At 42.4% G+C, this 15,693-nt stretch overlaps 1 protein-coding gene across 2 annotated transcripts in view; it reads left to right on the forward strand.

Moving 5' to 3' along the window:
* LOC121571657 (vang-like protein 1) overlaps positions 1-15,693 on the forward strand; it is a 40,883-nt gene continuing 25,190 nt past the window's right edge. For both annotated transcript variants that reach the window (XM_041883249.2, XM_041883250.2), the window contains exon 1: positions 1-83. The gene's annotated coding sequence lies outside the window, so the exon portion shown is untranslated. The remainder of the gene's footprint in view (positions 84-15,693) is intronic.

Raw genomic sequence — 15,693 nt, forward strand, 5'->3', positions numbered from 1 at the left:
GCCTAGGTGTGCCCAGCTGCAAGTACAGCAGGCTGTATTTCACGCCAAAACGCAGGTGAAGGAATGTCGCCACCGTAAAAAAGGTGAGTTATTAGCGATGCATGTGCGCATTGTAGATATCATGTAGTCAATTAATTTGTGCTTTGCATCGGAATTCAGCGGTATTCGGTGGCTCAACAACTGGAGCTCGAATCACGAAACCAAAATCAGAGGGAAGTTCAGAGCCGCTGCATCGAGTTGAGTACATTGAGTACGCTTTACATTGACGCGGTTGATATTTGTCACTGCTATGATAAATGGTTGATTTTCATGTAACATGCTACAATGTAACGCCATACATTCATGCATGCAGTTATTTGTCACAATGTAGGCCTAACTGCATAACGTTTGAAATTCGCCGATTCCTCGGTGGCATGTGAGCTGGCATGTCATTCATGATCCACTCGAAACCAGATACGGTGCATGTGACTGTCTGAAACTGTAGCCTACCCCGTGTAACAGATATTCGGCCCGTGTTATAGCTTTCTTGGGTCGTTAACCCTGGTCACTATATCTCAAGAGTCGTCTATTTTCTTTGAACTCGTGGATGGATTGATCGGATGCGGGTTCACTGGGTTATGTTCATCACTACTGACTATTGCTGGTGATAGTAGTACACAGCTGGAAGAGCCTGTTATAGACCCTTTGAAGGAGGAGGTCTATTTACACCAGGGTTTCCCAACTGGCAGTCCGTTTTATTTAACCCCCCAAGTTGTCTGAGGAACAATTGTTGTTGTTGTTGTTTTTTATTGCTGGACATAAAATACTAAAAACACCAGGAAAGCAGTTCCAAGTGATTAACATTTTGGAAATCTGTATCAAATCAAGTATTCCTACTCATAATAGAGACACGTGATCGTATACAAACGTAAGCAAGGTTGGAAATTATTAGGTTTTAGTCAAATATTACATATGTTTGGGCTTCTTGCGGTCAATTTAGAGTCTACAAATTATTTTATGTTCCGGCCCCCGGAACATAAAAGAGACCGATGCTCAAGAAAATATCGGCTCGGGGCTCAATCTAGTTGATGATCACGGTTTACACTGTTGTTGGCTGATGCTTATCCATCCTGTATACTGAAGTGACCAGTGGAGGCTGCTGAGGGGAGATCGGCTTATAATAATGGTTGAAACGGAGTGTTATGGCTGGTATGGAGTGAATGGAATGGTTTGATACCATTCCATTTACTCCATTCAAGCCATTAAGAGCCGTCATGCCCTCAGCAACCTCCACTGGAAGGGACCTCCTGCCCTTTCCTGTCATTATTCTCACTGTGATAAACATGCAAGGTGTTTGTATCATTATTTAGTGTATTGAAGAAGGTTGCTAGAGACCTAATCTAGGCCATATATTTTTCTATACCTTTATTGCCCACTGGCAATGCAGGAGACTTTGTGGCTGCCTGTCACCTGCCATGCACTCATAATGGATATATCAGTGGATGAGGTAGCCTACTACACTATGTGTTCTTTTGAGAGGCATCACTGGGGCGGAGCTCCCTGCCATCCAGGACCTCTATATCAGGCGATGTCAGAGGAAGGCCCGATTTGCTTTGAAAATTGCCAAAGACCCTGCTACCCAAGCCATAGACTGTTCTCTCTGCTACTGTCCGGAAAATGGTACCGGAGCATCCACTCTCGGACCAACAGGCTCCGAGACAGCTTCTACCCCCAATCCATAAGACTGCTAAATAGCCAGACTGCTAAATAGTCAGTTAATGGTACCCAAACTATCTGCAGTGACTCTGTTGCACTAACCCTAAGCACACTCACTAGACTATATATACACACTCACACACTCTACATTGACACTCCCACACAAAACCCACACACATACACACAACACAAACACACATTCATACACGTTACACACACACTCTCTCTCTCTCACCCACACACTTTTACACTCATTATTTGCTGCTGCTACTCTGTTCTTTATTTTACTTTTATTATTATCTATCCTGATGCCTAGTCACTTTATCCTGCCTTCATGTACATATCTACCTCAAATACCTTGTTCCTCTGCACATTGATCTAATACTGGTACTCGCTGGATATAGCTACATTCTTGTGTATTTGAAATGTTACTATTTTCTTGGGGGAAGGGAAAGGGGATACCTAGTCATTTAACCAAAATGTGTCTTCCACATTTAACCCAACCCCTCTGAATCAGAGAGGTGCGGGGGCTGCATTAATCAACGTCATCGTCGCCTGGGAAGCAGTTGTTGTAGGGTTAACTGCCTTGCAGAACGGCGTTGAGCAACGGCATATCCTGACCCTGTTACCTGTTAAGAAACATCCAGTCAGCCATTCAACCAGACAAGTGTTAGTTCTCAAGTCTTACAAGCCTTCCTTCTCTCATCCTGAATCATGATGCGCTGTACTTGGGCTACTATTTCATTTCACATGAAGGGGTTTGGAACCAGGGAGGTTGGATTGCGTACCAGAAAAGTGTGTCAGCTCGCTTCTCTCTCTTTACATTTGAGGTTCTGGGTGTTTGTGACTTATCAACTCTCTCTTCTCTTGTGTGTGTATATGTAGGACCTGTGTGTGTGTCTTAGCACAAATGTTCTCCCGCTAGCTGACCTTGGATGATAATATCTCAAGTGAATGCAGGTTTTTTTGTTTGTACTTGAACACACCAGTATGATGATTCATGAGTCATCATGTATTATGGTATCTTAACCAGCTCAATGAAAATACTAACTCGATGTACACACACACACACACACACACACACACACACACACACACACACACACACACCTCACACAAGCATACATAATATGTAACCATATGCATCCTGAGCTGTATATGTTTTAAAGGTTATGTTCTACCCTTCTGGCTTTATTTGACTCTCACTGTTAACCCACACTGTCAGACATGTCTGGCTTCACCAGGCAGAGTTCACAACACAAGCTGCAGGATTACCTCTTTCTGGGTCCCCACACTGCCCAAAGGCCCCCCTGTGTGTGTGTGTACACTGCAGTATTGTGTTAATCAACAGCTGTTATAGGCTTATCTATAGTCCATGGCCAGATTGCTCTCTCTATAAATAGCACTGTTAAGGTTCTCTGTCACCATTTATTTCATTTCCAACAGACTTAAACCTCATCATGTGCTTGCATGTATGTGTATGTCTTCCTGTGTTCCTATATCTGCCTTGGAGTCTGTGTGTGTTATTTGTTGTTTATTACTAAGTGTGTTTTTGTGTTTCTGTCTTCTTTCATCTACCTTGTTTGTTGTCCATGTAAATATGTTTGTGTTTAGGGTGGGGTGATGGGTATAGGCATATGTTTGACTGCTAAACAAACAAATACACGCTAAATGCCTGGCATATCGTGGCACTTTGCCACAATCAGGGCAGGACATTCAGAGAGAGAGGGAAGAGGGGAGGAGGGCTAATAGGGGTGGGTGGGTGAGGGAGGGCACAGTGTGGATGCCATGGTAACCAGGGATCCCTGCAGGCTAGGTTAATGTGTGCCACACAAGATGATGGCATGCTGGCAGGCTGCAAACAGCTGAATGTGTTGGCATCTCTGATCACACTCCCTTCCCCTCTACCCTGTCTATGGGCCAAATGATTCTACAACTGGGGTAAATTAGTACAAAGAGAGGTATATGCACACACACACATACAAACAAACACATTTTTAGTCCACACAGGCACGCACACATAGCACATAATTCCCTGGCTGTGTAACTGATGACATGAGATGAGAGTGATCTGTAGGGAAAAGGTTAATGAGTGACCTAACTAGGCCTGTTACAGTGACCTTATTACTGAGTCATGACTGCAGTCAAATTCCACGTGACCATTTAGTCACGGTAATTAGACTTCTCCAAGCTCTGCTGGTTATTAGTAGCCTACCAAACTTGCTAACTGCCTGGTACTCGGCACTCTATTGTCCCTCTAGTCACTCTGACATCAATGCAAATGAATTTCGAAAATCGAATCAAACACTTCATGAGAGCCCATGAGCTCATGTTGCGCAACATTTCTATAGGCTATGCAATTGCGTAAGAAAACGGAGTGATGGCCTCTGTTTAAAATAGGAGGATCCCATCAGCTTTCTGTTGGCTAGGCCTACTATATTTATTTCTCAACTTTCCTAATAATAAGCACATTGCTTCTTTTTACAACAGGAGTATAGCCTACCTGCCTGGCATGAAAATGAACCACGAGAAAAGCGTCCTCCATTCGCTATTTAAGTGCATAGATGACATGCATTGTTTTCCCCTGCCCCTGTTTCCAGACAGGTGCATGATAATGGTCCGTTCTAAATCAAAATAAATTTTACACATACATTATTTAGTATATGTAAAGACAAGATTAAATCAAGAATAGTCTGATGGGTGACAATATTAGCCTATCACTTGTGAATTATATAGTATCACTTGTGAATGATGCCCAGCTTGTGTGCAGTAAGGCAAGAAACAACGCATTCCTTTTCTTTGGAAACTTTTTCAAATTATAGTCGCACACCTCATGTAGCCTAGCCCATAGGCCTATATGTTTTGATAAGGTTCGTATCACAACTAAAGTGGCCAAATAACTTCTTAAAATTAAGCACATTAATCCACTTTACAAGGGGTTTAGAGCCTAACTGGCATACATACACAGCGTGTGAGTTTCACGTTTGGGGAAGATAATTTTCACCATAAAAATGCACCTTTATAATGAAAGCATTACATGCATAATCGCATTTGCGGTCACTTTTGAGAATGGTGTTTTCCCGCTAATTGATTGCATTTTGGAACATTTGCGCTTATAATGTGAAGTAATAGCCTAATAGTTTATCAACATTTTAAGCTAAATGTTCTGAGCTGTTGCGTAAGCCTCATTGCTTAACATTTTTTTTTTGATGCTAGTGGTTGTATTAATTTGGGATCTATTGCATCCCACAAATATCCCAGACTATGTTTGGAATATTTATTTCTCGCACAGAATAGGTCAACTTTTGTAATATGGGGGATAGTCGATTGACATAGGCAACCTATGTCAATCTACTATCCCCCATAGTACAAAAGTTGATAGGCTAGTGCTTTTGCTGTTCGTTAGGCCTACTCATCTTGTTGGCTGACGAAAAGTAAATATGGGAAGTTTTTCCAATATCTTCATTGTGTCCCCGATGTGTCTGTCTTCACTTGTAGCCTGTGAGAAAGCCCAGATCACGTGATGGGCATTGGCTAATAAGAATTGAGCTATCTGAGAGAGTGATGTGAGTGAGAGGTGCTTCGGAGCACACAGCACATTATTATATTCAGCCCAAGGGCACAACGCCCACTGACCGCAAAAGGCATGGATTTCTTTTAGGGGGCATTACGGCCACGCAAAGGGGATGCCGCTGGGAAATTCGAGGCATTATCAAGTGCTTGTCAAATTGTGAATGAGAGACTGATGAAATGTGTGCAGCCTGCGCAAATAACAAAGCAGAGCTCATGCCTTTCATGCAACTTTTTTCAAATCATCATTAGAGTTGCATCATACAGCCTTAGAATGTATTAAAAATACAAACGTTGGGCTATATGTTGTTATCACAATTAAAGTTGCATAAATAACTCTAAATTAGGCATATAGGAAGACCTGTTTCTTTGTTAACTGCTCAACACAGAGTAGTTGCATGTGCGCAGTCCCTCAGAAATCTTTTGGTGAAAACATCCTTTCTATTTTATTCAGTTATGTTCAATTGTATTCTTCATACTAAAATAATGCCATGGAATTCTAAGCAAATCTTGTCTGCTAAATGAACTAGTGTAGTCCTCAGCCATATGGCATAGCCAGATCAGGGCCTAACATAAGGACAAGGAGTATGCTATTCTGTTCTTCTGAAATAGACTACATTTTCTTCATTACATTTTAGTCATTTAGCAGACGCTCTTATCCAGAGCGACTTACAGTTAGTGAGTGCATACATTTTTCATACTGGCCCCCCGTGGGAATCAAACCCACAACCCTGGCATTGCAAGCGCCATGCTCTACCAACTGAGCTACAGGAGGGACTTCATATCATGTTTCTTTAGACCTGCCTAAAATACATAATGGATTTATTGTGATGGTGTAGGCTATGGATTTATTAGACTTTTAAAAATTGAGATGTTCCAAAGGTCTGCATCAGTGGCTTGTAGGCTACACGTGGAAGCCAGGAGATACTAAAAGTGTTTGTTAATTAACGGTCAGTTACCGTGAGACCAGCAGTTATTGGCTTGACAATCACCGGCTGACAAAATGTCATAACCGCCACAGCCCTAGACCTAACTGACCTTTTACACTGTATATGTCTCTCTCATGAGCACTATTTTTTTTTCATAGACTTCTCTTAAAGACACAGAAATGCTATTACTGTTATTAGTATGGATGTATGCATCTCTGAGGATGCTATAAACATGCTTATACTCCTGACCTCGCTTCACTGGCTCCCTGACCCTGCGTCTCAGTGCAAATCCTAGATAAACAGCCTAATGAGTGTTTTATATTACATTCGTTTCACTTTCTGCTCTCATGAATATGTCTGCCCAGTCCACTGAACCATAACCACATACATAAATGTAATTATAGCAAATACACTATATATACAAAAGTATGTGGATACCCCTACAAATTAGTGGATTCGGCTATTTCAACCACACCCGTTGCTGACAGGTGTATAAAATCGAACACACAGCCATGCAATCTCCATAGACAAACATTGGCAGTAGAATGGCCTTACTGAAGAGCTCAGTGACTTTCAGTGTGGCAACGTCATAGGACGCTACCTTTTCAACAAGTCAGTTCGTCAAATTTCTGCCCCGCTAGAGCTGCCCTGGTCAACTAAGTGCTGTTGTAAACTGTGAAGTGGAAACGTCTAGGAGCAACAGCGGCTCAGCCGCGAAGTGGTAGGCCACACAAGCTCACAGAACGGGACCGCCGAGTGCTGAAGCGCGTTTGTGCATAAAAATCGTCTGTCCTCGGTTGCAACACCGACTACCGAGTTCCAAACTGCCTCTGGAAGCAACGTCATCACAATAACTGTTCGTCGAGAGCTTCATGAAATGGGTTTCCATGGCCGAGCAGCCGCACACAAGCCTACGATCACCATGCTCAATGCCAAGCGTCTGCTGGAGTGGTGTAAAGCTCGCCGCCATTGGACTCTGGAGCAGTGGAAACGCGTTCTCTGGAATGATGAATCATGCTTCACCATCTGGCAGTCCGATGGACAAATCTGGGTTTGGCGGATGCCAGGAGAACATTACCTGCCCCAATGCCTAGTGCCAACTGGAAAGTTTGGTGGAGGAGGAATAATGGTTTGGGGCTGTTTTTTATGGTTTGGGCTAGGCCCCTTAGTTCCGGAGCAGCTCAATGACATTCTAGACAATTTTGTGCTTCTAACTTTGTGGCAACAGTTTGGGGAAGGCCCTTTCCTGTTTCAGCCTAACAATGCCCCGCGCACAAAGCAAGGTCCATACAGAAATGGTTTGTCGAGATCGGTGCGGAAGAACTTGACTGGCCTGCACAGAGCCCTGACCTCAACCCCATCGAACACCTTTGGGATTAATTGGAACGCCGACTGTGAGCCAGGCCCAACATCAGTGCCAGACCTCACTAATACTCTTGTGGCTGAATGGAAGCAAGTCCCCGCAGCAATGTTCCAACATCTAGTGGAAAGCCTTCCCAGAAGAGTGGAGGCAGTTATAGCAGCAAAGGGGGACCAACTCCATATTAATGCCCATGATTTTGGAATGAGATGTTCGACAAGCAACTTTTGGTCATGTAGTGTATACTTCACAAATGTACTTATGAACTATAGACATTTTAAGATGCTTTACTGAAGCTATTTAGGGACAGTTGAAAATGTAATTGGGTGGGAGGGGCTGGTCCAAAACTTTTTTTGGGGGGGATAGTGCATTTTTTCAGTGGTTTACCTTCCCCATTTTGAAGGTTTTACTATATAATTTCTTCCATATAGCCACATTTCCTAATCTGTTTGCATGCGCCTCCCCTATCAAGGTGTTTTGGTACTTCCCTTATACACTATGCTTTTCTGCGCTCTTACTATACAGTCAACTCTATTTTGCCCTCTATCCATATTGGCAATAGTGGTCGGTGGATCTTTTGTCCAGATCTGCAATAGGTTAACTAGCAATCATACCACACATAAAATAATTCTATATAAATCCACAATAACATAGAGGAATAGTTTATAGGCAGTGGAGAGGACAGGGGCTTCATTGCGCATGAAAGAACAGTCAAGACACGAGACACACAGCTCAAAAACCTCCCCTATTGATCTTGTTTAGGCCTTACAAATTGTATTTACTATTTAACGGATGCCCCTTTTCACGTTTCTCAAAATAGTTTAAAAAGAAAAGGTGATTAATTTAATTAATATAAAAAATATATTTTTTTTACGATTCTTTTTGATGAATTGAATGGTATTCTTCGCCATTGTAGTAGATGGGGTTCAGTTCAATCACTGTGAATTGAATCATGGGAGTCAAAATAATAATTTGTGAATCACAAACAGTAAAATGAAAACATTTACAGTGGGGAGAACAAGTATTTGATACACTGCCGATTTTGCAGGTTTTCCTACTTACAAAGCATGTAGAGGTCTGTACTTTTTATCATAGGTACACTTAAACTGTGAGAGACGGAATATAAAACAAAAATCCAGAAAATCACATTGTATGATTTTTAAGTAATTAATTTGCATTTTATTGCATGACATAAGTATTTGATACATCAGAAAAGCAGAACTTAATATTTGGTACAGAAACCTTTGTTTGCAATTACAGAGATCATATGTTTCCTGTAGGTCTTGACCAGGTTTGCACACACTGCAGCAGGGATTTTGGCCCACTCCTCCATACAGACCTTCTCCAGATCCTTCAGGTTTCGGGGCTGTCGCTGGGCAAATGGACTTTCAGCTCCCTCCAAAGATTTTCTATTGGGTTCAGGTCTGGAGACTGGCTAGGCCACTCCAGGACCTTGAGATGCTTCTTACGGAGCCACTCCTTAGTTGCCCTGGCTGTATGTTTCGGGTCGTTGTCATGCTGGATGACCCAGCCACGACCCATCTTCAATGCTCTTACTGAGGGAAGGAGGTTGTTGGCCAAGATCTCGCGATACATGGCCCCATCCATCCTCCCCTCAATATGGTGCAGTCGTCCTGTCCCCTTTGCAGACAATCATCCCCAAAGAATGATGTTTCCACCTCCATGCTTCACGGTTGGGATGGTGTTCTTGGGGTTGTACTCATCCTTCTTCTTCCTCCAAACACGGCGAGTGGAGTTTAGACCAAAAGCTCTATTTTTGTCTCATCAGACCACATGACCTTCTCCCATTCCTCCTCTGGATCATCCAGATGGTCATTGGCAAACTTCAGACGGGCCTGGACATGCGCTGGCTTGAGCAGGGGGACCTTGCGTGCACTGCAGGATTTTAATCCATGACGGCGTAGTGTGTTACTAATGGTTTTCTTTGAGACTGTGGTCCCAGCTCTCTTCAGGTCATTGACCAGGTCCTGCCATGTAGTTCTGGGCTGATCCCTCACCTTCCTCATGATCATTGATGCCCCACGAGGTGAGATCTTGCATGGAGCCCCAGACCGAGGGTGATTGACCATCATCTTGAACTTCTTCCATTTTCTAATAATTGCGGCAACAGTTGTTGCCTTCTCACCAAGCTGCTTGCCTATTGTCCTGTAGCCCATCCCAGCCTTGTGCAGGTCTACAATTTGATCCCTGATGTCCTTACACAGCTCTCTGGTCTTGGCCATTGTGGAGAGGTTGGAGTCTGTTTGATTGAGTGTGTGGACAGGTGTCTTTTATACAGGTAACGAGTTCAAACAGGTGCAGTTAATAAAGGTAATGAGTGGAGAACAGGAGGGCTTCTTAAAGAAAAATTAACAGGTCTGTGAGAGCCGGAATTCTTACTGGTTGGTAGGTGATCAAATACTTATGTCATGCAATAAAATGCAAATTAATTACTTAAAAATCATACAATGTGATTTTCTGGATTTTTGTTTTAGATTCCGTCTCTCACAGTTGAAGTGTACCTATGATAAAAATTACAGACCTCTACATGCTTTGTAAGTAGGAAAACCTGCAAAATCGGCAGTGTATCAAATACTTGTTCTCCCCACTGTATCTGTAGCCTTCCTTTCGCTGCAAAACTCATTTTGTAGATACTTTAAGTAGATTTGGACATTAAATGTATGGGACATTGCAACTCAATAGATGCTAGGAATCAGCCTGAAGTCAATACTTCTAAAGGTAAGATACAGCATAAAGCCTATCGGCTCTATACAATCCTCGATGCATGCTGAAACAGTCATTTTCAAAGTTTTTCCCCAAAAACCTTCCCAATTAAATGTTGACTGCAAAGTAGGCCTACCTGGCAGAATGATATCTGATTTGGTTCACTCTGACATCAATGCAAATGTAATTGAAAATCTAGAGAGCCCATGAGCTCATGTTGCGCAACATTTCTATAGGCTTTGCAATTGGCGAGAAAACAGAGTTATGGCCTCTACTAAAAATAGGAGGATCCCATCAGCTTTCTATAGGCTAGGCCTACTATATTTATTTCTCAACTTTCCTAATATTAAGGACATTGCTTATCTTTACAACAGGAGTATAGCCTACTTGGCTGGCATGAAAATGAACCACGGGAAAAGCGTCCTCCATTCGCTATTTAAGTGCGTAGATGACATGTATTTTTTCCCGCTGCTTCGAGACAGGTGCATGATATTGGTCCATTCCAATCAAAACAAATTTCACACATATTATTTAGTATATGTAAAGACAAGACTAAATCAAGAATAGTCTGATGGGTGACAATATTAGCCTATCACTTGTGAATGATGCCCAGCATAAAAACAGCCTTTTTTGGCGACTTTTTCTAATCATAGTCGCACACCTCATGTAGCCTAGCCCATAGACCTATATGTTTTGATAAGGTTTGTATCACAACTAAAGTGGCCAAATAACTTCTTAAAATTAAGCACATTCATCCGCTTTACAAGGGGTTTAGAGCCTGACTGGCATACATAAGCAGCGCGTGAGTTTCAAGTTTGGGGAAGATAATTTACCATAAAAATGCACCTTTATAATGAAAGCATTACATGCATAATCGCATTTGCGGTCACTTTTGATAATTATGTTTTCCCGCTAATGGAACATTTGCGCTTATAGCCTACTGCCAAGTGCGCATTGCTGCACTTATAATGTGAAGAAATAGCCTAATAGTTTATAAACATTTTAAGCTAAACGTTCTGATCTGTTGCATCAGCCACATTGCGTAAAAAAAGGTTTTTTGATGCTAGTGGGTGTATTAATTCGGGATCAATTGCATCCCACAACTGTCCCAGACTATGTTTGGAATATTTATTTCTCGCACAGAATAGAATAGGTTGACTTTTGTACTATGGGGGATAGTAGATTGACATAGGCTAGTGCTTTTGCTGTTCGTTAGGCCTACTCATCTTGTTTGCTGACGAAAAGTACGTGGACAGTTCTTCCAATATCTTCAATATGCACCTCAGAATTGGATAAGGATGCGAGCAGTTGCGTCCCCTATGTGTCTGTCTTCACTTGTAGCCTGTGAGAAAGACCCGATCACGTGATGGAGAGCCATGTGAGTGAGAGGTGCTTCGGAGTGCGCATCACTCAGGGAGAAGGGCACAACGCAGCACTCTAGGCCAAGGGCACAACGGTCATTGGCCGCAAAAGGCATGGATTTTTTTAGGGTGCATTACGGTCGCAAAGGGGATGCCGCCATGAAATTAGATTAGGCTACTTCAAAAGTGTCCTCTAGGCACGTTCATCCGCTCCACTCTAATATTCAGTGCCTCAGAAGGTATTCACACCCCTTAACTTTTTCCAAATGTTCTTGTGTTACAGCCTGAATTTAAAATCAATACAAATTAGATTTTTTGTCACTGGCATACACACAATACCCCATAATGTCAAAGATTTTTTGAGATTTTTTATATTTGTATTTTACCCCCTTTTTTCTCCCCAATTTTCTCCACCTCTTGTCTCATCGCTGCAACTCCCCAACGGGCTCGGGAGGCGAAGGTCGAGTCATGAGTCCTCTGAAACATGACCCGCCTAACCGCGCTTCTTAACACATTTTTACATTTTAGTCATTTAGCAGACGCTCTTATCCAGAGCGACTTACAGTTAGTGAGTGCATACATTTTTCATACCCGCCACTTAACCCGGAAGCCAGCCGCACCAATGTGTCGGAGGAAACACCGTTCACCTTGACGACCGAGGTCCGCCTGCAGGCGCCCGACCCACCACAAGGAGTCGCTAGAGAACGATGAGCAAAGTAAAGCCACCCCGGCCAAACCCTCCCCTAACCCGGACGATGCTGGGCCAATTGTGCGCCGCTCTATGGGACTCCCGATCACGGCCGGTTGTGATACAGCCCGGGATCGAATCCGAGTCTGTAGTGACGCCTCTAGTAGAACCCAGGTGGCCGAGAAATTTGTACAAATTAATTAAAAATGAAAAGCTGAAATGTCTTTAGTCAATAAGGATTCAACCCCTTTGTTATGGCAAGCCTAAATAAGTTCAGGAGTAAAAATGTGCTTAATAAGTCACAAAATATGTTGCATGGACTCACTGTGTGCAATAATAGTGTTTAACATGATTTTGACTACCTCATCTCTGTACCCCACACATGCAATTATCTGGAAGGTCCCTCAGTCGAGCAGTGTATTTCAAACACAGATTCAACCACAAAGACCAGGGAGGTTTTCCAATGCCTCGCAAAGTATGACACCTATTAGTAGATTGGTAAAAATATAAAAACAGACCATTGAATATCCCTTTGAGCATGGTGAAGTTATTAATTACACTTTGGATGGTATATCAATACACCCAGTCACTACAAATATAAAGGCGTCCTTCCTAACTCAGTTGTCGGAGAGGAAGGAAGGCCAATGGTAACTTTAAAACAGTTACAGAGTTTAATAGCTGTGATAGGAGAAAACTGAGGATGGATCAAAAATATTGTAGTTACTCCACAATACTAACCTAATTGACGGAGTGAAAAGAAGGAAGCCTTTACAGAATACAAATATTCCAAAACACGTATCCTGTTTGCAACAAGGCACTAAAGTAATACTGCAAATAATGAGGCAAAGCAATTCACTTTTTGTCCTGATTAAAGTGTTATGTTTGGGGCAAATCCAATACAACACATTACTGAGTACCACTCTCCATATTTTCAAGCATAGTGGTGGCTGCATCATGTTATGGGTATGCTTGTAATCAAATCAAATCAAATGTTATTTGTCACATACACGTGTTTAGCAGTTTAATAGTTATGGACTGGCGAGTTTTTCAGGATAAAAAATAAACTAAATGAAGCTAAGCACATATCACGGTTTCGGCCGAGGCTGCCTCTCTTCCTTGCTCGGGCAGGCTTCGGCGGTCGTCGTCCCCGGAGTACTAGCTGCCACCGTTGTATGTTTCGATGTTCGTTTGGTTTTGTCTTTATGTTGTACACCTGTTATCGTTTAGCGTTCATTAGTGTGTCCTATAAGTTCTCGTTTTGTTAGTCATGTGGCATGTGTGATTGCGCTTAATGTCTACTAGACTGTGTTTCGTTCCTCCTCTGGTTTGAAGAGGTTTTCGCACTTGTTGTGCGCGTTGTTTATTTTTCATGTGTGGTTTACGCCTGTGTGCGTAATCGCTGGCCTTACGGCTCTTTTGGATCATTTGGAGTGTTGGATCACTAAAGTCTGTTGGACTGAGCTTCTGCGTCCTGCGCTTGATTTCCTGCACCACATCTACACACAGCACCATCTGACAGCACAGGCAAAATCCTAGAGGAAAACCTGGTTCAGTCTGCTTTCCACCAGACACTGGGAGATTAATTCACCTTTCAGCAGGACAATATCCTAAAACACAAGGCCAAATCTACACTTGAGTTTCTTACCAAGAAGACGGTGAGTGTGGCCGAGTTAAATTTTTGACTTAAATCTACTTGAAAACCTATGGCAATACCTGAAAATGGTTGACTAGCAATGATCAACAACCACTTTGACGGAACTTAAAGAATTTGGAAAAGAATAATGGGCAAATGTTGCACGATCCAGGTGTGGAAAGCTCTTACATTTACATTTTAGTCATTTAGCAGACGCTCTTATCCAGAGCGACTTACAGTTAGTGAGTGCATTTTTTATTAATTTTTTCATACTGCCCCCCCCGGGAATCGAACCCACAACCCTGGCGTTGCAAACGCCATGCTCTACCAACATCCCTGCCGGCCATTCCCTCCCCTACCCTGGACTTACCCAGAAACATTCACAGCTGTAATCACTGCCAAAGGTACTTCTACAAAGTATTGAGTCAGGGGTGTGAATACTTATGTAAATTAGATATTTCTGTATTTCATTTTCAATACATTTGCAAACATTTCTAAAAACATGTTTTCACTTTGTAATTATGGGGTCTTGTGTGTAGATGGGTGAGAAAAAAAATCTATTCAATCAATTTTGAAGTCAGGCTGTAACACAACAAAATATCGAATAAGTCAAGGGGTAGGAATACTTTCTGAAGGCACTGTAATTCCAGCATACAAACTGCGCACCGGCCATTCGATGAATCGAAAGAGACATATGTTACGAAACACCAAAAGGTTTCATGACATTCGGGAGATTGCCAAGCCTTTGATACTGAGTAGGGAGTGGATGTATTTTCTGTTTGTCGAGATTGACATACTCTATTTGATTGTGATGTTGAAAACTCAAACCATGATGAAGCGCTTGAAGTCGGTAATCGGTATGCAGTAATGCGTTGCTTATTGGTTGTGTGTGGTGCATTGGCACAAAAACCTGTTGGTGGAAAATCATGGCATATATTTTAGATGATTATATTGCATCAAAATGTTGAAAATCTGATTTCTCCCTAGCTGATCATTGTCTGCAGCCGGCTCTGATCGTAGTGTAATGAGACAGGCAGGGAGAGTGAGCTCGTCCGTGGTGGTCGGCGAACCCTCAAACTTCTGGCCCGTAGCCCTGTGTGGCATCGACTGTGCCACAAAACCATGCTGAAGTGGTCAAGTCAACATCCACGTTTATAAAGGCAGGGTTGCTACATTATTGATTTATTTTCTATTAGTGGGGAGGGTTTGCCATATTTTTTACATTACAAGGGGAGGGTCATGTAAAAATATGTTTTATGTTGGGGAGAGGGGCAAATTTTTTTAGTGACAGCTATAGCCTAAAAATTAATACTGTAAATTGTGAAGCATTTGCGAGTGCGACACAGGAACATTAAGCGCTCAGCATTTAAACAGCAATTTGTTGTATTAAATCATTATAGTATAAATTGCGCATATAGGCTGTGACTTACTTAGAATTAAGTTTTTTTTTAAAGTAATAAAAATGCCTTATTAGGCTCAGTCTACAGTGCCTTTTGAATTCACTTTTTGAGTTTGGCCAGAGTCTGTGGCTTCAGGCTCATGCGATGGTGCCTGGAGAGCAGGCCAGCATTGGAGAATACTGGGGATGCTAAACACCTGCCGGGACATTTTTGCCAGGCTGGGCAGGGATGCAGAGTTTTTTTTCTATAGGTAGGACTAAAGGTTTTTAGCACAATAACCCTATCAAAACGGAAAGCTCCTTGAAAGAGGTAATATCTCAGGCCTATTGGGGC

The sequence above is a fragment of the Coregonus clupeaformis genome, chromosome 40, assembly GCF_020615455.1.
Source record: "Coregonus clupeaformis isolate EN_2021a chromosome 40, ASM2061545v1, whole genome shotgun sequence".
Taxonomy (NCBI): domain Eukaryota; kingdom Metazoa; phylum Chordata; class Actinopteri; order Salmoniformes; family Salmonidae; genus Coregonus; species Coregonus clupeaformis.